Here is a 25,477-nt window from a genome sequence, read left to right on the forward strand (position 1 = left end):
TGATGGACCTATCCTCCATGAATTTGTCTAGTTCTTTTTTGAACCCTGTTATGGTCTTGGCCATCACAGCATCCTGGCAAGGAGTACCACAGGTTGATTGTGCATTGTGTGAAGAAATACTTCCTTTTATTTGTTTTAAACCTGCTGCCTATTAATTTCATTTGGTGACCCCTAGTTCTTGTGTTATGAGAAGTAGTAAACAGCACTTCCTTATCTACTTTCTCTACACCAGTCATATTTTTATAGACCTCAATCATATCTCCCCTTAGCCATCTCTTTTCCAAGCTGAAAAGTCCCAGTCTCATTAATCTCTCCTCATACGGAAGCCGTTCCGTACCCCCAATCATTTTTGTTCTTTTCTGAACCTTTTCCAATTCCAGTATATCTTTTTTGAGATGGGTCTCACTGCACAGATTCTGCAATTCAGCCACCATCTGCTCCTCTTTCTCTGAGTGGGAGATGCTGTCCCTGAATTTAGCTGTCTTCTCAGCCCACAGCTTCCCCTACACTGGCTCTGTCTTTTCACCCCCAGAGGCTGGGTTCTAGGCTATTCATGGCATCTCTGCCCCCTCCCCTTCCCTCTCCCTCTGGGAATGCAGAGTGCCACAGGGCAGCCTGGGAATGGCAAGGTCCATGTTTCCCCTCACAGTGAAAAGAGAACCTGGTCCGTACTTGTTTGATCCCACCCCCAAAATAAATCAGGCGATACAATACCCTCCTTGTAGAAAGGGAAGTTTTAAAAAATGATTTATTTACAATCAGGGAAACTGAGACCTAATTCACCTGGACAATGAGCTTTGCCTGTTTGTGTGAATTTTAGTGGCTATGCCTCAGCTGGTCCTCTCAACATCGTTGTTGCCTGGGGGTTTCAGAACCCGCAGCGATGGTAACTTCACTGTTTCACTCCAGGCAGTGTCGGGAATAAATCAATGGGAACACAGAGATTCCGTCTGATAAATGATTAATACAAGTACGTATGCGCTTTCTAAAACTGCAGTTTATTACATTTAAGCCCACACAGACCTAAGGAATAGATTTAGAACATCCCGGGTATTTTCCTAAAATGTGAGACAGTATTGGGTAATTAATGGTAGGTCAGGGGTGGCCAAACACTTCCCTCCTGGGGGAAAAGGTGTCAGAAAAACATCTCTCTTAGGAAAAAGAAAAGGACTAACTCTAAGGTGCCACAAGTCCTCCTTTTCTGTTTGCGAATACAGACGAACACGGCTGTTCCTCTGGAACATCTCTCTGAGGATGGCTGCAGAGGACTGCTCCAAAGAACATTCTATATCTAACCCTTTTTATAATTAACTTCTACAAAACACATAGGTCATAGTGACCCCTACTACGTCATCACTTTTCCTAACCATTTTAGTCATAATAAACTTCTATATCAAAGGTGCCCAAACTCCAAGCTTTCTGTCCACTTGTTTACTTTCAGTCTCAAATGTTGACTTGTCTTTTCCCTCCTCCCATTCTGATTAGCAGAAACTGCAGCTAGTTTTGACCTTGCCTCTAAAAGCCTGCTTTCAAATTAACCCTTCAATATATGGTGTTCTATTTCATTAATTCATGGTGACTGAGTGCAGATAATATGGCTGCAGTTAGCTTGATCACATACTGGGGTACACAAACACACCTCAAATCCAGGGGAACACCATGACCACAGAGAGTGAGACCGTCTGGCGTTAGCATCTAGCTGCTCTGTCACACACGCAGCAGAAACTGTGCCCACAGGCTGTGCTCGCTGGATCCTTGGAAAGCTCCAGGCAGACGGAGCAGGTCCGTTGAATTTGGAGGGGTTTTGCTGGATTCTCATCAGCCCCAATGCAGGGAAGAGAGGAGCTGAGTTTCATTTTCCCCTTTCCACAAACGGGCTGCACCTGAACCTTGCTCAGCAGCATTTGAGGATTTCTGTGTGAGGGAGGCAGAAAGGTCCCGATTCACAAAGGGGACCCAGACTCAGCAGTTGCCACCCAGTGGAACCCAGAGCCTTGAGTTAGGCACCTAGGCTCCCTGTACAAGGGATGGGGAGAGTTAGGGGCCTAAGAATGGGATCAACAAAAGCCAGCGCTCCGAGTGGGAAGCTGCCTCAGCCAGACAGTTGGTTTCAGGGAGGTGTGGGAGGGAATCTCTCACCATCAGTTTACAGCAGGGGTTCTCAAACTGCGGGTCGTGACCCCTCAGGGGGTCATGCAATTATTACCTGGGGGGTTGTGAGCTGTCAGCCTCCACCCAAAACCCTGCTTAAACCTCCAGCATTAATTATAATGTTAAATATTTTAAAAAGTTTCAGAGTAGCAGCCGTGTTAGTCTGTATTCGCAAAAAGAAACGGAGGACTTGTGGCACCTTAGAGACTAACCAATTTATTTGAGCATAAGCTTTCGTGAGCTACAGCTCACTTCGTCGGATGCATAAAGTGGAAAATGCAGTGAGGATATTTTTATATACACAGACCATGAAAAAATGGGTGTTTAACACTACAAAAGGTTTTCTCTCCCCCCACCCCACTCTCCTGCTGGTAATAGCTTATCTAAAGTGATCACTCTCCTTACAATGTGTATGATAATCAAGGTGGGCCATTTCCAGCACAAATCCAGGGTTTAACAAGAACGTCTGAGGAACGGGGCGGAGGTGGGGTAGGAAAAAACAAGGGGAAATAGGTTACCTTGCATAATGACTTAGCCACTCCCAGTCTCTATTCAAGCCTGTTAATTGAATCCAATTTGCAAATGAATTCCAATTCAACAGTCTCTCGCTGGAGTCTGGTTTTGAAGTTTTTCTGTTGTAATATCGCAACTTTCATGTCTGTAATCGCATGACCAGAGAGATTGAAGTGTTCTCCGACTGGTTTATGAATGTTCTAATTCTTGACATCTGATGTTATTAGGCCCTGTGATGGTGTCCCCTGAATAGATATGTGGAGCAAGAGGGAGGGATCACTTGGGTGGGGGGCCTGTCTCCCAGCAATAAACCGGTCTCCCTGAGCCCCCACCTACAGAAGCATCTCCCTCCACATCTCCTGAGAGAGAAATCAAACCTATGTGGGAGGGGTGTAAAGTTCTGTTCCGGACACCCAGAACTGTAAACCGAAGTGTTACCCCTCTGTTTTAGAAAGAGTGAGCTTTACTGGAGATTAGACTGTGTCCGCTCCCCGCCACATCTTCCCGTTCAATTCACCAGCAAACTCCTCGAGACTCTGCCAGTCTTTACCATAGCTTGCAGGTAACAAATCAATGATCTCCACTTCCCGAGTTCCCCAGAGACATTTCTCTGCAGCGTCCAGTCGCTCTCACAGGACACTGGCAAAACGTTATTAAGTTTTCTGTCTCCAAAGAGATACACAGCACACACCAGCCTGTGAGCTGAGCTGAGGACTCAGTCTACACTCCAGTATAACAGCACTGATAGGTAGGAAAAATAAGACTGAGTTTATTAACAAAGAACAGCCATTTAAGTGATGCTAAGCAAGAGAAGAAGAGAACAGATTGGTTCCAAACAAAACTAAACAAAGCAGACTTTCTAGTGACTACAACTCAGTTTTAGCACGTTACAATCGTTACCTAAGAAGTTGACATCACTAGCCACCCAGGCCAGGGGACCCAGCTTCCACGGCTCGGAGGGGGCCGTTCTCTTTCTTCCCTAACTAACAGTATGTCCTGGAAGTCGACTGCATTTTTTCAGGAGCCAGGAAGACTTCCTGGGGGTGCGGACTCTGTCCCCAGCGTGCTCACTAAGCCCTTTCCTGCCGGCCGCATTGCTTCGTTTACCTTATCTGTAAATGTACTTTCGTTGTTCTCTGCCTGTCCCCAAGCCAGTCAGACGTTCCTCTGGCTAGGGCTGGCTGGCTTTACGCACTGCCTCCCAAACACATTCAGAACATATTTCCAGCACTCACGTATCACTCTTTTGTACACAGCCCACACAGACATCACACAATGATTTTGGGGACCAGCCTGTGACCAGTTTATATATGACACCGTCTGGATACCTATGAGGAGAACCGCGTGGGGGGGTAATGAGTGTGTCAGACCTGATTTGAGTTACTGTACAGTGGGTGCTCTGCCAGTTGGCATTGAAGGGCTCATGCAGCACCTCAGGAATATTTTGGCCCTGGCGTTGCTGTACAGCGCCGTCCACTGTCACTCCCTGCTCTCTGTCCCATTTTCTCTCTCTGCCAGATGTCTCCCTGCTCCCCTGGCAGCTGCCTTTTCACCATCAGTCCCAGAAACTGTTTTCCATCCAACGCCCCACTTATCCCCCCTCCCCCTCTATGCAGCTATCTCCTCTCCATCAAACCCCCTGTCTTGGAATCTAGTCACGGCACAGATCTGACCCGTCCTGGCTAGCGCTGGGTGGGGTTTGCAATGGAACATGGTTCTGATCTATGTTCACCTTCCCCTGAGCCATGCAGGGCCCTGCAGGTGCCTCCCGGGCCAGCGCAGCTCAGGGCACAGACGAGACCGAGGTTAGTCCTGTCTACACTGCAGAGCCCGGCCGCGCTCTGAGGGTGTTGGCAGCCACCGTGCGCTCAATGGCTCCTGCAGGAACAAGAAACGGAGAGTGCAGACAGGGCCAATCCCTCCTCACGCATCCCTCCCTCCTCTGACTCCAGCCTTCCCCGCTCCTGGATCCCTCCCTTCTGCCAACTCTTACCCTGCCCAAGATCCTCCTGCTCCTCACACTGGGGTCTTCTCCCCTTTGTCATTTCTGCCATGGTTCTCTTCCTCCTTGTGGTCTCTCTCCCCTCCCCTCCCCTCTCCTCTCCCCTCCCCTCTCATTACATCCCCCAACCCCCTCCCCAGAGTCTCTCTCATGATCTGGGCTCTTCCCTTCCTGCTGCTGCAGCCCCCTCCCCACTCCACGCCCCCCTTGGCCACAGCATCCACCCCTGACATTGCACCCCCACACCGCCCTCTGTCCCTGCACCCCCACAGCCCAGCAGCCTGCTCCCCGCACCCCCTTCTCTGCCCCCTCCTCTCCCCCAGCTCACAGGCCTGGGACTGGGAACTGAGGGAGGGGGCAGGGAGGTGATACCCTTTGTACCATCCCCATGGGAACAGAGCTGGGGGCTGGTCAGCGCTGGGAGGGGATAGTCTCTGCCACGGCTGTCACTCTCAGGGACAAAGATTCCCTTTGGCCTGAGCTGGGACAGGACAGATTATTAGGGGAGCAGTGTTTTTACCCTCCTCTTTGTAACCAACATAAAAATAAGGACGGAGCGTCCCGGAGAAGGTGTCAGTGCCAAGGGAAGCTGCGCCCACTGCTCATGACGGCAGGTGCCGGGGGCAGAGGAAGGTGCTCAGGGCTGGGGCAGGAGGCAGACATTGGGGGGCAGCAAAGGAAGGGGAGGGGCAGGTACTGTGGGAGCTGCTGGGGGGTCTGAGGCCACTCAAGCCGGTTCCCCGTTGTGCTGGTTGCTACACGGGCAGAGGGGGATCTTCACCTGGATCTGAATGATTGAGGGCACAGATCCCAGGGGCTGTCAACAGGACAGTCCACGGGCTCCGGGGTCACCTAGGGCGGCACAAAAGGAGCTCGGGGCCTAAGTCCCTGGTTTCAGCTCCACGGTGAGGCACAAACCTCCTGCTGACCCCGGAGCTGCCAAAACTCACTCGCAGTCGAAGTTTGTGCAGTAAAAGTTCCCTCGGTGCCTGCGTTTCTCCCTCCAGCCATGACCACGGCTGCCTCCCTCCAGGCGCGTGGACGCCTATTCCCCGGCCTGGGCCCCAGCGTGATCCACAGACTGGGGGAAGATCGGGGTCCAGCCGTCCCAGCTAGTTTGGTAGGCGAGCTCAGGGGCGCTCTCAGACCGGGTCCCTCAGGCGAGGCCACGCAGCAGCTGGCTGGGGAGGGCTTCCCTCATACATTTTAACCCAGGGGCTAGAGCATTCCCCTAGGATGGGGGGACTCCCAGTCCCTGCTCCCCTCGGGCAGAGGGGGAGCTTAAACTGAAACAGGGCTCCGCCAGTCTCAGGAGAGCGCTTTGACCACGAGGCGAGGCGGAGGTGGGGGGCTCCCGCACTCTCTCCTGCTGAGGATTTTCCATGGTGGGTAAATAAAGGGCCATTGGTGCAGGGACGGACCCTGGCTTCCCCCCTCGCCGGGGGGTGCTCTAACCCCCCAGCTGTAGAGTCAGCCGCATACTTGCGCTCTCTGACCCAATCACAGGTGCCGACTCCGAGGGTGCTCCGGGGCTAGACACCCTCAGAAACAAAACAGTGGGTGCCCATCAGCCACCCTCCAATCAGCTGTTTGGTGGGCCCAGCTGTTTGGCAGTGGGCGGGAGGTGCTGGTGTGGGGCAGAGCGGGGGCAGGAAGAGATGGAGCAAGGGCAGGGCCTTGGGGGAAGGGGCAGAGTGTGGGCAGGGCCTTGGGGTGGGGGTGGAGCACCCACCCAGAAAGAAGAAAGTCGGCACCTGTGCCCAATGATCTTTAATTATTCAGTCCGTCGTGGAACAGCTTCCAGAGAGAGGAGGTCTCAGAACAGACTAACTTATACCCCAGGGGTTAGGGCCCTACCCCGAGAGCTAGAAGGCCCCTGTTCAAATCCTTCCCTGCCTTGGGCAGAAGGGGGAATTGAAGCAGGGTCTCCCAGGTGATGGCTTTAACCACGGGGCTACAAGTCATTGCCAGCTCCTCCACCCCGGCCGGTTTGTGTGGCGTGAGGAAGGCGTCCAATTCATTCCCACAAGATCTGCCGTAGGTGCTAAGCAGCCTGACTCCAAGAAAGGGGTTCCCTTTGTGGATCACTGAGCAGAGATAGGTGCCCATCTCCACGAGAGAGGCAGGGCTTAGCACACCCCCCTTTCATCCGCATCTCCTACTGTCTAGCGTAGGCATCTCCTCACCTCATGTCTTGGCGTTTGTGAATCACAGTCTAAGGGCAGGTCTTCGCTTAAAATCCTGCACCGATGCAGCTGTGCCGCCGTAGCACTTTCACGGAGATGCTCTAAACTGAGAGGAAGGAGCTTTTCCCATCAGTTTAGTTCATCCAGCCCTGCCCCCCCGCCCCCCCCGGCTCAGTGCATTAGGATACCCTGGCGTGCGAGGAGCCCGGGGCTCCCGGTGCTACAATGTGCGTGCACATCCACTGGACAAGCTCATCCCTGCTGGAGCTGCCAGACTCTCCCAGCCTGCTCGAGTACACACACATGGTCAGGCTGCAAGCCAGGTGAAAACACGCACATAGCCACAGGTGTGAGGCAGAAAAGCTGCCGTATGGCACAATTTGTGGCAACTGGGTCAGGGGAGTGTCACAAGCTGGTTATAAAAACCTGTCTGCCCTTGCAGTGGGGACAGGGCCTGCCTCACCCCAGAGCCAGGGGGACGCTGAGCAGCTCTTGTCTGCTCCTGTTACACGAGAAGAACATTGTGGGTAGAGCTCGGTCTGAGCATGGAAATCCTGCCGTTGGGAAGAGAGAGCTGAGCCGTTCAGTGCCAGTGATGGGCAGATAAGAATGCCCATCCTGCAGAACCCAGGTACAGCCCTGGGAAGGGGACACTAGGGGACATATTTCACCACCAATCAGCCCTTTCCCAAAGGGAGTGTGTCCCTGTGCTCAGCAATAAATCTGCGTTTCGTCTGCCCCCAGTGACATTGCTATTTCCAGCCGACTGAATGTCACAGGGAAACACTCTGTGCAGGGAAAGGAGCAGAGAGCTCCCAGGGGAAGGTGGGTCTCACCATGGATACAATACCAGCGGTATGTACAGTACCTGCGTAGAGCCGGGCGCTTCTCCACCCTGCAACCAAACACAGACAGAGGGGTAAGAACGCCCCTGGACACAGACACACTGAGCAGGAGACAATGTCACCCAAGGGTCGTACTGGGGGGAATGGAACTTACTGAGCTCAGCCTGGAGTTTGTCTGAAAATAAAAGAGAGAGAAATGAGTCAGTGTCACATTACCTTGCAGAAGGGAAGTGAGTGAAAAAGACCTCAAAGCAAGGAAGCCTCCTGGGCAGCAAAGGAAAAGGAAAGGAAGAAATACAGTACAGTAACCTCATCTGGCCACCTGCTCAGGAGCAAGAGGTTGTTAGAGCTAAAGAGGGATCCTTCAGCAAATGAAAAGAATTAACCCTGTGAAGCCAGTAGAAAGCCACATTAAGTACATTGGGTGAAGCGAATGATAGGAATTAGGGGGTTAAAATGGAATTAGAAGAGGGAATAGCCAAAAATATAAAACAAATAAAGGGAACAATTGAGGAGGGTAATGACAATGCTGAGAGACTGATTTCTTTGCAACAGTTTTTACCACACTGAGTGTGGTGGGAAGAGACCAGCCCTGGAGCTGCTCTTTTCAAGAAATGAACATCAGGGCTTGAGGTGTGAAGCAGAGATAATAGAACAGACTGATTAATGAAAGAGCCAGACGTCACCAAGACCAGAGGAGATCCTTGCCAGGTTGCAAATGCCCAAGAGTTGTGAAATGACCTAAGAGCGCTATGGCGGAGCTGTTAACAATAATATGCATCTCATTAAAATCAGCTACTCTTCTGGAGAATCGGAATGTTGTAACCAGCTTTTCAAATTTTGGTAGGACTTGTCCTGAGAATGACAGCTCAGTGAGCCTTGGGGAAGGGGTTGGAATAGGGGCAGGGAGGAGGCAGAGTTGGGGTGGGGCCTTGGGGTAAGGGGTTGGCATGGGGGGTGGGGCTAGGGTGGGAAGAGGTGGGGTGGGGCGGGGCCGTATGGAAGGGGTGGAGTGGGGTCAGGGCCAGGGGTAGAGGGAAGTCGAGCACACAGGGGAAACGGGGAAGTCAGCGCCTATGGTGGTATTAGTTAAGTTTTTCCTCGGTGATGCCCTCATCAGGGACAAACATTGTCGTTCATGTCCCCAGCAGTGATCCTCACACATGGTGCTTGCCGTGCCTGTGTGAGGCCCACGTTAAAGAAGCGTTGCTCAGTCATGAAATGGACTCAAGTGGCTCGAGACCTTTGCCTAAAGCAGCACCTGCTTGACCAGGCTATGTGACCTCCTTTCGTTGTGAGGTCCTTGTCTGACTGGAAGTGGCCCTCGGGCTCTGAGAGCACTGCTGCTTCGCAGTCCAGAGCAGGTGCCTCTCTCAAGAAACGGGGGAGCTGTTCGCCACTGCATGCACCAAGGAAAGGATCTCATAAGACCAACTGAGACTCCAGGAGACTCTTTCACTTTGCACAGGGTTGGTGCTCGTGTGCGATATGGCATGGGTGCCTCTAACCTTTCCCTGGTACGATGTGGAGAGATTAGAGACCTGGTATTATGGGCTCTGGTTCCGGCCCCAGGGCATCTGTGGAGTCTGGTACCAAAGAGGATGATGGTGGCACTGACTGTCTCCGTGTCGGTGGCATTCCAGGCAGCCACAGACCTCCTTTGCCTTTTACCCCAACCTCTCCTTTGGCCCAGGGCTATGCCATCTATCACCCCATTGGCTGAACAGGCTGTTGAATCAGGGCCAGTATCGAGGTTGGTGTGGGAGATCTCAACAGCTTTCACCGTCCTTGACTTCGGCACTGTCAACCAGTCCAGTACAACTGATGACTTTGGGACTGATACTGCTTCCAGCCTTGGCATACTCAGTGCAGGTGGAGCTGCTTCCATTATCAGCGCTGGTCCCTGCCTTGTTATGGGTCACAGATGAGTCAGGCCAGGTACTTGCTCCCTCTGGTCTGGCTCTGACTTTATTCCTGGAATCCCAAGGCTTCTCAGTTTCAAGGTTGGGATCTTCCTTCTCCTGGTCTCCATCGCCAAACCAGCATCGGGGACTGTTTACAGAGCATTATAGGCATCAGGACTGGTGCTTCTCTCATGGTCGAGATGGGGGTCTCTGGCCACAATGCCTTATCCTTACCAGAGGCCTCCATGGAATCTGTGGGACCTTCCTCGGTGATGGAGGTCATACTGCTTAGCTCAAGCAAAGGTGACATTGCTGGTCAGATCAGCAGTAGGAAATATAGGCCCACCACAGGTTCATAGAATCATAGAATCATAGAATCATAGAATATCAGGGTTGGAAGGGACCCCAGAAGGTCATCTAGTCCAACCCCCTGCTCGAAGCAGGACCAATTCCCAGTTAAATCATCCCAGCCAGGGCTTTGTCAAGCCTGACCTTAAAAACCTCTAAGGAAGGAGATTCTACCACCTCCCTAGGTAACGCATTCCAGTGTTTCACCACCCTCTTAGTGAAAAAGTTTTTCCTAATATCCAATCTAAACCTCCCCCATTGCAACTTGAGACCATTACTCCTCGTTCTGTCATCTGCTACCATTGAGAACAGTCTAGAGCCATCCTCTTTGGAACCCCCTTTCAGGTAGTTGAAAGCAGCTATCAAATCCCCCCTCATTCTTCTCTTCTGCAGACTAAACAATCCCAGCTCCCTCAGCCTCTCCTCATAAGTCATGTGCTCTAGACCCCTAATCATTTTTGTTGCCCTTCGCTGGACTCTCTCCAATTTATCCACATCCTTCTTGTAGTGTGGGGCCCAAAACTGGACACAGTACTCCAGATGAGGCCTCACCAGTGTCGAATAGAGGGGAACGATCACGTCCCTCGATCTGCTCGCTATGCCCCTAATTATACATCCCAAAATGCCATTGGCCTTCTTGGCAACAAGGGCACACTGCTGACTCATATCCAGCTTCTCGTCCACTGTCACCCCTAGGTCCTTTTCCGCAGAACTGCTGCCTAGCCATTCGGTCCCTAGTCTGTAGCGGTGCATTGGATTCTTCCATCCTAAGTGTAGGACCCTGCACTTATCCTTATTGAACCTCATCAGATTTCTTTTGGCCCAATCCTCCAATTTGTCTAGGTCCTTCTGTATCCTATCCCTCCCCTCCAGCGTATCTACCACTCCTCCCAGTTTAGTATCATCCGCAAATTTGCTGAGAGTGCAATCCACACCATCCTCCAGATCATTTTTGAAGATATTGAACAAAACCGGCCCCAGGACTGACCCCTGGGGCACTCCACTTGACACCGGCTGCCAACTAGACATGGAGCCATTGATCACTACCCGTTGAGCCCAACAATCTAGCCAGCTTTCTACCCACCTTATAGTGCATTCATCCAGCCCATACTTCCTTAACTTGCTGACAAGAATACTGTGGGAGACCGTGTCAAAAGCTTTGCTAAAGTCAAGAAACAATACATCCACTGCTTTCCCTTCATCCACAGAACCAGTAATCTCATCATAAAAGGCGATTAGATTAGTCAGGCATGACCTTCCCTTGGTGAATCCATGCTGACTGTTCCTGATCACTTTCCTCTCATGTAAGTGCTTCAGGATTGATTCTTTGAGGACCTGCTCCATGATTTTTCCAGGGACTGAGGTGAGGCTGACTGGCCTGTAGTTCCCAGGATCCTCCTTCTTCCCTTTTTTAAAGATTGGCACTACATTAGCCTTTTTCCAGTCATCCGGGACTTCCCCCGTTCGCCACGAGTTTTCAAAGATAATGGCCAAGGGCTCTGCAATCACAGCCGCCAATTCCTTCAGCACTCTCAGATGCAACTCGTCCGGCCCCATGGACTTGTGCACGTCCAGCTTTTCTAAATAGTCCCTAACCACCTCTATCTCCACAGAGGGCTGGCCATCTCTTCCCCATTTTGTGATGCCCAGCGCAGCAATCTGGGAGCTGACCTTGTTAGTGAAAACAGAGGCAAAAAAAGCATTGAGTACATTAGCTTTTTCCACATCCTCTGTCACTAGGTTGCCTCCCTCATTCAGTAAGGGGCCCACACTTTCCTTGGCTTTCTTCTTGTTGCCAACATACCTGAAGAAACCCTTCTTGTTACTCTTGACATCTCTTGCTAGCTGCAGCTCCAGGTGCGATTTGGCCCTCCTGATATCTTTCCTACATGCCCGAGCAATATTTTTATACTCTTCCCTGGTCATATGTCCAACCTTCCACTTCTTGTAAGCTTCTTTTTTATGTTTAAGATCCGCTAGGATTTCACCATTAAGCCAAGCTGGTCGCCTGCCATGTTTACTATTCTTTCGACTCATCGGGATGGTTTGTCCCTGTAACCTCAACAGAGATTCCTTGAAATACAGCCAGCTCTCCTGGACTCCCTTCCCCTTCATGTTAGTCCCCCAGGGGATCCTGGCCATCTGTTCCCTGAGGGAGTCGAAGTCTGCTTTCCTGAAGTCCAGGGTCCGTATCCTGCTGCTTACCTTTCTTCCCTGCGTCAGGATCCTGAACTCAACCAACTCATGGTCACTGCCTCCCAGATTCCCATCCACTTTTGCTTCCCCCACTAATTCTACCCGGTTTGTGAGCAGCAGGTCAAGAAAAGCGCCCCCCCTAGTTGGCTCCCCTAGCACTTGCACCAGGAAATTGTCCCCTACGCTTTCCAAAAACTTCCTGGATTGTCTATGCACCGCTGTATTGCTCTCCCAGCACTGGTGAGCTTTACCCATGGAGTATTTCGAGGCCCATCAGGACCTCTTGTCCCCTGCTTCACTGGGGATTCAGGCAGAGTTCCTTCAATGAATGTCCATCAGTTAGTGGATGCCCTGCAGCCATCTGCTCCTGGTAGCGTAGCCCTCCTGATCAATGATGCACCACTGGAGTCTGCAAAGGTTTTCTGGAGCCTGCTGACTTCCATACTGCCCACCACACTGCATTGATTTGGCCTCAACTGGAGTATTGTGTCCTGCTCTGGGCGCCACATTTCAGGAAAGATGTGGACAAATTGGAGAGAGTTCAGAGAAGAGCAACAAGGATGATTAGGGGTCTGGAAAACATGACCTATGAGGGAAGATTGAAAGAACTGAGTTTGTTTAGTCTGGAAAAGAGAAGACTGAGAGGGGACCTGATAACAGTTTTCAAATGCCTAAAAGGTTGTTACAAGCAGGAGAGAGAAAAATTGGTCTCCTTAACCTCTGATGATAGGACAAGAATCAATGGACTTAAATTGCAGCCAGGGAGGTTTAGGTTGGACATTAGGAAAAACTTCCTACCTGCCAGGGTGGTTAAGCACGGGAATAAATAGCCTAGGGAGATTATGGAGTCTCCATCACTGGAGATTTTTAAGAGCACGTTAGACAAACACCTGTCAGGGATGTTCTAGATGGTGCTGGTCCTGCCATGAGTGCAGGGGACTGGACTTAATGACCTCTCGAGGTCCCTTCCAGTTCTATGATTCTATGAAAGTGCACAGAAAGGGCTTCTTCTCTCACTTTGGCATAAACTCCCTCGTCATGACTGCTGTGAATGATAGAGCCCAGCAGGGCAGGTTTAAGTCCATTCTGAAGGACAAATTCTCCAACAGGATGGATTAAATGGGCAGGAAGATTTACACTTGCTCCTCCCTGCAAATGGGAATTTATGCCAGCAGGCATTGGTGTCCAGTTATGACTTCGTAAATTGGACAGTGATGCCTAAGTTTGCAAACCAGCTGCAGGTAGCCACTAGAGAAGAATTTCAGGAATCTGATTTTCGACAAAATCTACAGGGTTCTGACCAGAGTGCGGGGTGAGGGGCTCAGCCTACATAAGCAATGAAGTATGCAACCTTCTAGTTGAAAAAAAGCCACATAATTTTGCTCCATGATCTAAATTTTCACAGTGAGATTCTGTGCTCGGAACCTGCAGCATCGGTGCAGGGAAGAGCTAAGGTGACCGTGACGGGTTGGATCACAGAAACCCCCTGGGGGCTGCCAACTGATGTGCCAAGACTACGTCTGCCCCTGCTTACCTTGCCAACTTGGGACTCCAGCACCCTGTCCTGTGGAGCCAGACACACCAGTCTGCTCCAACACAGACCCAGGGTCTGAGCCACATGCCCCAAAGCTGCAGGCTTAACTGAAAGCAACTTAAGAAGTGTTCCTGTCTTTAACACTCAGATGCCCAACTCCCAATGGGGTCCAAACCCCAAATAAATCAGTTTTACCCTGTATAAAGCTTACACAGGGTAAACTCATAAATTGTTCGCCCTCTATAGCACTGATAGAGAGATATGCACAGCTGTTTGCCCCCCCCCCCGCCCAAGTATTAATACATACTCTGGGTTAATTAATAAGTAAAAAGTGATTTTATTAAATATAGAAAGTAGGATTTAAGTGGTTCCAAATAATAACAGACAGAAAAAAGTGAATTACCAAGCAAAATAAAATAAAACATGCAAATCTAAGCCTAGTACAGTAATAAAACTGAATACAGATAAAATCTCACCCTCCGAGATGTTTCAATAAGTTTATTTCACAGACTGGCCCCTTCCCAGTCTGGGCACAATCCTTTCCCCTGGTTCAGCCCTTGTTCCAGCCCAGGTGGTAGCGAGGGGATTTCTCATCATGGCCGCCCTCTGTGTTCTGTTCCACCCCCTTATATGGCGTTGGCATAAGGTGGGAATCTTTTGTCTCTCTGGGTCCCCACCCCCACTTCCAAATGGAAAAGCACCAAGTTTAAGATGGAGTCCGGTACCAGGTGACATGGTCACCTGTCACTGTGAGACCCCCCCAAGCCTTCATTGCTCCCAGCCTGGCTCACAGGAAGGCCTGCCTGCAAACAGAGCCATCCACCGTCAATTGTCCTGGTTGATGGGAGCCATCAAGATTCCAAACCACCATTAATGGCCCACACTTTGCATAATTACAATCGGCCCTCAGAGTTATATTTCCTATTTCTAGTTTCAGATATAAGAGTGATACATTTATACAAATAGGATGACCACACTCAGTAGATTATAAGCTTTGGAATGATACCTTACAAGAGACCTTTTGCATGAAGCATATTCCAGTTACATTATATTCATACTCATTAGCATATTTTCATAAAATCATACAGCCTGCAACGTCACTGTGACTTTTAACATTCCTGGCATCCGCTGGCTCCTGGGCTGCTCTGGTGCCAAAGCAGCCCTTGAGGTAAGTCAGGGCTAGTCCACATGGGTGCTGCAGTGATGTCATCTCCAGAGCACCGTCTTCTAGCATACGGTGACTTGCACGCACACCACCCTCATTTCTATCCTGGGGCTCCCTATGGTTTTTCATAGGCCAAAGCACATAAAATAAATTTCCCCTTCTGCGGGGTTCTGATACATTATAAATTAATTCATTTATTTATTTTCTCCCCTCTTGTCACTTTACCTTTCTCTCTGTGTTGCCTCCAGAAGCAGTAAGTGGCCAGGGCAATGAGAACCACCAGGAGAGCCAGGATCACCCCCAGAACCACAGTCCAGGCATCGACTCTTGGGAAAAACAGCTCTGCAAGAGAAAGTGTTATTGACTTGGGAACAAATACGTACATAAGAATATTAGAACAGCCAGACTGGGTCAAACAAATGTTCCGTGGAGCCCAGTATCCTGTCTTCTGACAGTGGCCAAAGCCAGATGCTGCAGAGGGAATGAACAGAACAGGGCAATAATCAAGTGATCCATCCCCTGTCACCCACACCCAGCTTCTGGCAGTCAGAGGTTTAAGGACACCCAGAGCAAGGGGCCACATCCCTGCCCATCTTGGCTAGTAGCCATTGGTGGACCCGTCCTCCATGAACACACCTGCTTCTTTTCTGAAACCAGTTATACTTTTGGCCTTCACTAGATGGCAATGAGCTCCACAGGTTGACTGTGCGTTGTGTGAAGAAATATTTCGTTTTGTTTGCTTTAAACCTGCTGCCTATTAGTTTCATTCCTTGGTTCTTGTATTATGTGAAGGGGTAAGTAACACTTCCTTGTTCACTTTCTCCACACCCCTCACAATTTTATAGACCTCTGCCCTATCCCCCCTTAGCCGTCTCTTTCCCAAGCTGAAAAGTCACAGTCATTTTAATTTCTCCTCAGAGTGAAGCTGTTCCAGGCCCTTAAACATTTTTGTTGCCATTCTCTGCACCTTTCCATTTCTAATATAGCTTTTCTGAGATGGGGCAACCAAAACTGCCTACAGTATTCAAGATATGAGCGTACCATGGGTTTATATAAATTTATTATGATATTTACTGTCTTATGATCTACCCCCTTTCTAATAGTTACTAACATTCTGTTAGCTTTTATTAATACCACTGCACATTGAGTGGATGTTTTCAGAGAACTATCCACAATGAGTCCAAGATCTCTTTCTTGAGTAGAAACAGGTAAGTAAGGCCTGATCATTTTATATGTCTAGTTGGGATTATGTTTTCCAATGTGCATCACTTTGCATTTATCCACATGGAATTTCATCTGCCACTTTGTTCCCCAGTTTTTTGAGATCCCTTCATAATTCTTCACAGTCTGTTTTGGACTTAACTATCTTGAGTAATTTTGTATCATCTGCAAGTTTTACCATCTCATTTTTTACCTCTTTTTCAGACCTTTTATTAGTATGTTGAACAACACTGGTCCCAGTACAGATTCCTGAAGGACATCACGATTTACCTCTCTTCTTTCTGAAAACTGACCATCTATTCCTACTCTTTGTGTCCTGTCTTTTAAGCAGGTACTGATCCATGAAAGCACCTTCCCTCTTATCCCATAGCAGCTTACTTTGCTTAAGAGCCTTTGGTGAGGGGCCTTGCCAAAGGCTTTCTGAAAGTCAAGGTACCCTGCATGTACTGGATCACCCTTCTCTACATGTTTGTTGACCCCCTTCAAAAAATTCTAATAGATTAATGCAGCATGATTTCCCTCTACAAATGCCACGTTGACTTTTCCCCCAACAAATCATGTTCACCTATGTGTCTGGTACTTCTTTTCTTTACCATAGTATCAACCAATTTGTCTGGTACTGAAGTTAGGCTGTAGCTGCCAGGCTCGGTTCTGGAGACTTTTTGTTTTTTAATAAGAATTCTCTTCATCACCCCCTTGAGAACTGCGATGTTCCAGCACAGAGAGAAGTCAGATACAAACCGAAATACTCTTGCTTGAAGCTTGCAGCGTAACACAATGTTTTGTTTTTTAGAATCCAGAATCTTAACACCCAAGAACCCAAAACAGAGAGGGGCTGCTCCCTAAGGCAGCAGGCACAACTTCCACCTTGCAGGGCCCTCGAGCTCAGTCTCTAGCCCAGGCCCAGATGTCTACACTGCAATTTAACAGCCCCTTAGCCCAAGCTCCACCAGCCTGAGTCAGCTGGCATGGGCCAGCCATGGGTTTTGAATTGCAGCGTAGACATATCCAAAGAGAACTAAGCTTATTCAGAAGTTTCCAAGAAGTGCTCACCATGTTGAAGGTCCAGGCCAATAAATAGGAGACACAATGATAAATACTTTCTGCCCATGTCTGTGGCATCTCAGTCCAGCCATGTGCGGCACGGCCGGGCACTGACCTGCTATGGAAATCGCTGACTCTCTCTCCTGGTCGAGTCGGGGGTTCCTGACACAGCAGGACACTTTATGGTTGGACTCTTCTGTTAGAACAATGGCAATCTCTGTTTGAAACAGGCCACCGGCCTCTTGGGATATTTTTTCAGAGGCTGATGGTAAGAGCTTCCCCTGGAGATCTCTCCACTGAGCCTCAGGCTCTGGGTACCATCCAGATGATCGACACACCACCTGGATCCCTCCATCCTGATGTCCCTCTACAGAGATATCAGGATCGGAGCCCAAACCTACAGAAGAAATAAATAAATTTGTGATAACCCAGTAATGAGCCAAAAGCTTTATTACACTGTTATCAAAAGCCATTTCCTATCAAACTAATAATTGAATGTGAGTCCACGAGTGCAGCTGGTCACCTAATTTGGCCAGATTCCTATTTGATGTAGAGTAGAATTAATGTTAATGTCAGTGCTGTTCTATGCACAAACTTTCTCCAGTTTAGTTAACCTGGTTTAGTTAATCAAGTGCAAATCCCTTAAATCAAGACTTAAACTAAATCAATATAAGCCATTTCCAAACTCGTTTCAGAGGGTCCACCTGGATGTTTGCCCTAGTTCAGCAGTTCTCAAATTTTAGCAACCTAAGGACCCCCATTTTGATTTCAAATTTTCAGCAAACCCCCTAGCCCAACCCGCTCAGCACCAGGCCCTGCTCTCACTCCACCCCTTCCCCCAAGACCCCATCCTCGCCCCACCTCTTCCTGCCCCTGCTCCACCCCTGCCCCTCCTCTTCTCCACCTCTTTCTAGCCCTTCCCCTGAGCACACCCCGTCTCTGCTCCTTCCTCTCCCTCCCAGGCCCTGCTGCACACCGCTGAACAGCTGTTCCCCAGCACACAGGAAGCACTGGGAGGGAGGAGGCTGTGTTGAGGGAGGAAGGGGAAGGAGTTGATCAGTGGGGTCAGTGCACCCCCTGGAGTACCTGGGGGTCCACGGACCCAGTTTGAAAAACTCTTCACTAGTTCATTGAAACCAGTGTATGTGTATGTGTAAACAAGCCTTAAATAATTCACTAATAAAAAACTTTATTATAGGGGAATTCAGTTTGCCTTGGCAGGGCCTTGTATCCTTCCAGAATGCTGAAATGGGTAGCAGAAAACTGATACCTCTCAGAGCCAGGAAATACACTCACCAAAACAGAAACACAAACCATGGGCGGCAGGGAAAGCTGAGCCTTCCCAAACAGCCAGGATGTGGCCCATCCACACTCTGCCCCTTCTCCCCGTCCGGCTTCTCACTCTGCAGGTGTCCGGCTCTTCCGGGGCTGCCAGCCTGCTGATGCTCTGGGGCCAGGGGGGCTGGGGCTGCTCTGCCCGGCTTCGGAGTCCTGGCACACCGGGGCCGGGAAGGCAGGGGCCTTGCTGCCCAACAGCCCAGTGCTTTGGGGCCAGGAGGGCTGCGGCCACGCTGTCTGGCCTCCCCACACTCCAGGGCCGTGTGGTGCTCCGTGGCCGGGAGGGCTGGTCCCTTGGGCCCTCCCAATGTACTGGTCGACAGCCTGGTGCTTTGGGGCCAGGAGGGCTGTGGCCACACTGCCTAGTGTAATGGCAAAAACAACAGCCAGCAAATTTTCCTACTCCAGCCCTCCCGGCCCCAGAGCACCAGGGGTAGGAAAATTTGCTGGCTGCTGTTTTTGCCATTACATTGGCACTCCAGCTTGGAAAGGCTGGAGCTGCACTGCCGGGCCTCCTGGTTCTCGGGGTCGGGGGGAGGAGGGGGCTAACCTGGGGCAGGGACCAGTGGCCACAATGGAAGGGGGCTGGGGGCACAGGGCAGGGGCCAAGCCCACAATGTGAGCCGGGCTCCATTGAGCACAGAGGGGATGAGGCCTCGGGTGGAAGGGGCAGGGCTGGGTCGGGGGAGAGATGGGGGCTGTCGCAAACACTAGATAAGGTCACACTGGGGATTTTTTATTACTGATGAGCTGAACTGAAATAAAATTATCTTAATTTGAAGCAAGTGTCTTGTGAATTCAAATGGATTTCTTTATTGCGGGGTCAGTCTGTGGGCAGAGAGGCCCTTAGGTTGCTTGGAAATTGCATACAGACCATCCGAGAAAGGGAAAACAACCGCCCAGGAGAGACAAAGAAGGGATGGGTGTCTGGTGCCATTTCCACTCGGGAGTCTTCACCAGAAAAGCACAGGCTAGCAGGGGTTCTCACAATAATTTTTTTGGTGGCCTAAGTGTGTGCAGCCACTCTGGTGGCCACTCTGAAAAACCCCTCTCCGACCTGCAGCCCTTAAGCAATAGCCCACCCTGAGGAAGGTGAGTCAGGAACTCACTGGCCAGCTGCAAAGTCCCAGCCTCCCCATGCCTTGGCCGGGCGGGAGCCAGGCAACTGCCCAGGGGAGTGCCTCAGTGACCAAACCCTGCTGACAAGAGCCTCCTCCAGTGCCATTCACACTGGCCCCACATGTCTCCAGAGGCACATGGAAATGACGAAAAACACACGTACAAGTGTGCCAGAGCTGTGGGCTATGATTGTTTGTCTTACAGAAGCAATTAGAGGTCCCAGCTGAGACTGGGTCCCCAGCGGGCTGGGCGTCATGCACACATCCTAGGAGACAGTCTGCGCTGAAGAGTTTACAGTCTCAACAGGCATGATGGAGAAAGGGTGAGCGAGGAAACAGAGGCACAGAGACTTGCCCAAATTCTTGCACAGCTCAGTAGCAAAGGCAAGACTGGAACCCTGTCCCTTGACGCTCAGTCGACGGCTCTATCCACCCGGTAACCCTGCCTCTCACGTATTGCTGGTCTAGCATATGTGCACCTGCTTCACATTCTCCAGTGAGGCTGTGTGAGTGGCCCCATAATCCTGCCAGCTCCTGAGCAGGGACAAGGGACTGGCTTTCCCGTTGATGAACACAGACCGTGCCTCTCGCCACAGACACTTCGCGGCAGGTCTGAAGGGTTGAATAAGAACCACTGGAAGGAGCTGTGCACAGTTGAACTGATGGGCAGGGAGGCTAAACTCTTCCACTACTTTCACTTGCAAAGGTAATTTTAGAAACATATTTGTAATCCCCTTGGGCTTAGAGAAGCCCCTTTAACACCTGCCTCAGGCAGAGGAAGGGCTGGGTGTTCCAGAGGGAGGAGGGTGGAGAGAGGGAGAGGAGAGGGGCGTAGGCGCCGACTCCGTGGGTGCTGCGGGGCTGGAGCACCCATGGAGAAAAAATAGTGGGTGCACCCATGGGCAGCCAAGCCCCAGTGGCAGGCGGTGGGCTACAGGACCCTGTATATCAACCACGGTTACCCTGTGAGTGCCAGACATGAGGCCAGACATTAGTGTGAGGAGGATCAGCTATTGTTTGGCCCCAGGGGTGCACAAGAGAGTTGTAATAAACACAACATATTCATATCACCCAACTTTTTAGGCGTGTTTGTGTATTTTATTAACCCCGTAAATGTAACCCATGAATGCTACCCCAGACTCCAAAGAGTCACAACACTCTTCGAGACAATCTGAGTATTTGTGTGGATTTTAGAGCCCTTAGAAAAAACAGTCAACTAGAATAAACCTTCACCAGAGCAGAGCTACTGCCCCTCTGTAATGAGATAAATCAGGTGTCATCTCACAATGAATCTTTGATCCACTTATGACCCTATTGAAGACATCAAAGTATCACAACAAGTTACTGACCTGCCACCTGTAGTTCCAATAAAGCGTCTTCATAAGCCACTCTAGACTGAAAAAAACACTTGTACTGTCCATCGTCGGAGGGTCGGATATCGCGTATTCTCAGGAAAACACTCCCATCCGTGATGTGGTCTTTTCAGAGCTCAGTCCTTCCTTGATATTCTGGCATCTGCTCCCCACACTGATCCTGCCCATCGTGGTACAGATGCACAACTGCAGAGTACGGGGACCTGCACCGTCTCACCTCCATGCTCTGAGCATCCATCCTGGGGGAAAGGTGGCAGGGCAGGATGGCCTCCCCACCTAAGGAAGCGGTGATTGGATGGGCAGGTCCAGTTACTGTGAACTGTGCTGAGAAAAATGCAATGAAAATAGAAATTAAATTGACAGGGGGCTGAAGGTGGCATTAATTCAGCAGTAAGACAAAATAAAAGAGCGTCCTGCATTAGAAGTGAACACCCCGTCTCCATGCAGTGCCCTAGGCATGTCTATAAGTGCAGAGAGTCACATGCTTGGGGTAGCTGCATCTTTGACTCCCTCTGGGGTCTGCTTAAGGATTGTCCCTTAGGTCTCAGGCCTCCAGCTGTCACCTCTCTCTGGGCAGGGACCCATGGCCCTCTCTCTCCACTGGGGTTTAAGGCTTGCAGGTTTTCCCACCAGGTCTGACCAAAGTCCACCACCTATGCTTTGCTTTCCATCCCAGGGCTATGAACAGTGTGTGCAAGCGGTTACCAGTAACCAAACAGGTTTTCCAAAGCAGGGAACATTTATGGACAAAAGCCCGAGAGAGAAAAGTTACCACAAACCAATCAAACATCTTACACTTATCGCAAAGCATTCTCATCTGGCACATGGGGACAGACTCTCTGTCAAACCTTTCTCTAAGGGTTTCTCTCAGTTTGTAGCCCAAGATCCCAGGCTTCTGGTTAGCTTAAATCAGCTTTTCATACCAAAAATCTTCATTCTCTTTGGTTTCTGGAACCTGCTCTGAACTAGTTTCACTGCCTGGGCTGGTACTTCTCTAGAGCTGTTATCTGTCCCACAAGAAATTACGCCCCATCATTTGTATATCCTGCAGGAGATGGGGTAACCCTCCCCCACAGAGTAGATTACAGTCCGGAGCCCACAAAGATACATATAGAACGGATCGATACTGTGAAGTTCCACTCCGTATGCTTTATGAAAATAGGCTTATGAATCTGAAAATGACATAGCTGGAATGTGCTTTATGCAAAAGGTCTCTTGTAACATATCACTGACAAAGTTATAATGTGCTGCATTTGATTTTCCTATTTGTATGCATCTATCGTTCTTATAGAAATATGAGGTATGAACTTGTATTACTGGTGTAGTCAGACCAGGTGAGGGCCGTCAATGGGGCATCGGGAACTTGGTGACTCCCATTCACAGGACAATTGGCTGTAAATGGCCTGGTTTACCTTAAAGCCTTCCTGTGTATGGGTCAGGCAACCTAGGAAGAATGGAGACTGGGGTCTTACACAGACATGTGACCATGTCACCTGATACTGAAATCCATCTTGAAGCTGGTACTTTTCCAGAGTGGGGGTGGGATTCCAAACAAGGGTTTCCCCGCCTTAGGGAAATTCTATATAAGGCGGGGGAAGTAAACAATGAGGGTCTTCATCTGGCTTAAGAGATGGCCTCCCCACCCCAAGGAGATACCTGAAAGTATCTGGAAACAAAAGAACTGTAACTACAGGGGTGGGAGAGAACAGGCTGGACCCAGGTCAGAAAAGGCAACTGACCTGGGAAGCATTTTACTTGAAATAACATCGAGGGTGAGAAGTTATCATCTGTAACTGATTTCTTAATGTATTAAGCTGAGCCGTGCGTGTTTTGGTTTATCTTGCATTATGATTTACTTTGTTCTGTCTGTTATTACTTAAAACCACTTAAATCCTACTTTTTATACTTAATAAAATCGCTTTTGTTTATTAATAAACCCAGTGCAAGTAATTGTTACCTGGGGGAAAAACAGTTGTGCACGTCTCTCTTTCAGTGATATAGAGGGCGAACATTTTATGAGTTTACCCTGTATAAGCTTTATACAGAGTAAAACGGATTTATTTGGGGTTCAGGCTCCCAGAAAGGCTGAACACTGGGCGCTGGGAAAGTCCCTGTTAACTGAGAAGCCCCACGGCTGAGTGAATCTCAGTTTCTGCGAACTGCAGAGGGGCGTGGCCCAACCTCTGAGTCTGGGCTAGAGCCGAATTGGAGTGTGACAAGAGTGGAGGGGCACCCGTTCTGGCAGGAGGGTTGTTCTCTGTGGTACCCCAGAGCATCAGGTGACAGTCTCCAGGGGGTCTCTGTGACCGAACCCATCACAGATACTATCTATGGAGAGGGTGCAAAATAGACATGATGTTAATTTGATAGTCCCCAAATACGGCATGTGGTTGCCATATCTGTCACCCAGCGTTCACAGGTGAATGTTATACACTGTCCCTATCATCGCTGAACAGGGCTGAACACTTCTCACAAGCACCTTGGGTATAATGGGTAATGGGGAGGGGGGGCTGGTTCTCTGACACACCAAGGACTTTTCATGCTGCTCCAGTGCAGTGCCCTCCCTGACTGCTGTAAGGATGGTGTAAGGGCCAGCAGGATGTGAAAAGAGATCATTGCCACTGTGCAGGTAAAGTCAGAAGTCAGATAATGAAGAGGGAGAAGGAGGCAGATAGAAAAGTGCAGGGGGCAGAGAACCAGCCATTGTGGAACTGAACAGAAAGGGGGGTCTCTGGGCAGAGACTCAGCATCCAGAGCGACAAAGAGAGCTGGTTAAATTAGCAGAATGGAAACCACAGCAGGAGGGAACCAAAATGTCTGTGTAGCTGTGGGGGCAGCCCCGGGGGTGCCATGGGATACGATAAGACTTTCACTGAGGGCACAGAATGAAGAAGGCCTCACTCTCACCCCTAGACGGCTGTGCCTAGTGCAGTGTGAATGACTTGTGGGTTTTAATTTCATAAGTGGAGAGTTGGGAAGTCATGATTTGTTTGTGGCTGAAGAGTCTGATCTGTGACTTACATGGTCCAGCGGTGTAGTGTAGCGGAATTGTGTAGTGTCCCTTTAAATAGTTTGTGAGCCCAGTAACGGCGCTCACCATGTTCTATGTCTTAGAAGCCTCCAGTCAGAGCAGCAGCGTGTGTATAACTAGGCCTGACTAGATTGTGTATAGATAAACACCATCACTAGGACCCAGCTGTGCTCTGCGGTTTATGGTCATTGTGTAAAGAGCAAAAGACCAGGGCTGGATTTAGGGGCAGGCGACCCAGCCAACCACCTGGAGTGCCAGGATTGGTGGGCGCCAGGCTCGGGGGGTGCCAGGCTTGGGGTCCTGTGTCTGTTAGTGACAAAAGGGAAAACAGAATGTTTGAAGTGAAATGTTTCAAGTATAGATGTTAGTACATTCCAGTTATTCCTACAATTAAAAATTTTCTTTGAGGAAACTTTTTTTTTTTGCTTCTATAGGCATGAATAGATACAGATGTACAGATCCTAGCATGCCCATTTATTGTCTTATATGACAGGGATAAATCATGCATGCAAATCGTGCATCAAAGCCATGAAATGGGCTACAAATACAATAAGAGAAAAGTATTCAAAAATTTAACAAATGGAAGGGGGGGGCAACAAAGAAACGCTCCTCGCCGAGGGCACCATTTGGTCTAGGGCTGGCCCTGCAAAAAGCAGACGTGGTTTACGAGACAAGGCAGGGAAGTGAGGTGGATGGTGATGACCAGCAAGAGAACATCAGCAAACCCAGCGAGGAGCCCAGAGCTCCTACCTGACACCAGACTGTGAACCTGTAGAGCGAGGCAGAGAGCGACGTAGCCGGGCAGAGCGGAGCTCACTGTGGAGCCGGGAGAGAACGAGGGAACCTTCCCCATCATCGTAGCTGGGTCTGGGGAACAGGAGAAATAACCAACCAGATGGTGAGTGAGTGGGACGCGGTGACAGCGACACAGGGCAGTGGGGAGGAGGTAACAAGCACCAGAAGGGAAGGGATTTCCCCCACAGGTCTCGCCTGCCTGGCTCCGAGCAGGGTCAGATGTCACTGGGCCAGCAGCCGGTCCATACCACACTCACACCATGGCTGCACCTGTGGAGATGTCTGGTGTAATTTAGATTGCAATAGGACATCTACACTGAACACATCACCGGCCACCGACAGTGCCAGGAGGCATGAGCTGGAGCGACATGGTGCATCAACTATGAGAGAGGGACCGAGAGACTTTGTCCGTTGGACCATATGAACTGGAGCCATAAACTCACTGAACGTTAAATCTCACCAAATGAGGGTCAATCCATCCTCATCATCGTATTCACTCACTATACTCCACACCTGAACATAGCCATTATATGAACAACATGCCCTCATATCTCAATGTCTGTCCTTTGACCCGTTAACCTTTTACCCCCAGTCGGGGATATTGCAGATTATGTATTCCTTAGCCACCCGATCTTAAACCGATCTTCGCAGCCCTTGATAATCTGTACGTTATTCCCTGATAACCTGAAACTTCTGTGCTTAAATTCTGTACC

General features: G+C 49.9%; 1 pseudogene; it reads right to left on the bottom strand.

Moving 5' to 3' along the window:
• LOC141996225 (butyrophilin subfamily 1 member A1-like) overlaps nt 1-24,825 on the bottom strand; it is a 102,435-nt pseudogene extending 77,610 nt beyond the window's left edge.
• Nucleotides 24,826-25,477: the final 652 nt, after the last annotated feature.

Source organism: Natator depressus, chromosome 11 (genome assembly GCF_965152275.1).
Source record: "Natator depressus isolate rNatDep1 chromosome 11, rNatDep2.hap1, whole genome shotgun sequence".
NCBI classification, from domain to species: domain Eukaryota; kingdom Metazoa; phylum Chordata; order Testudines; family Cheloniidae; genus Natator; species Natator depressus.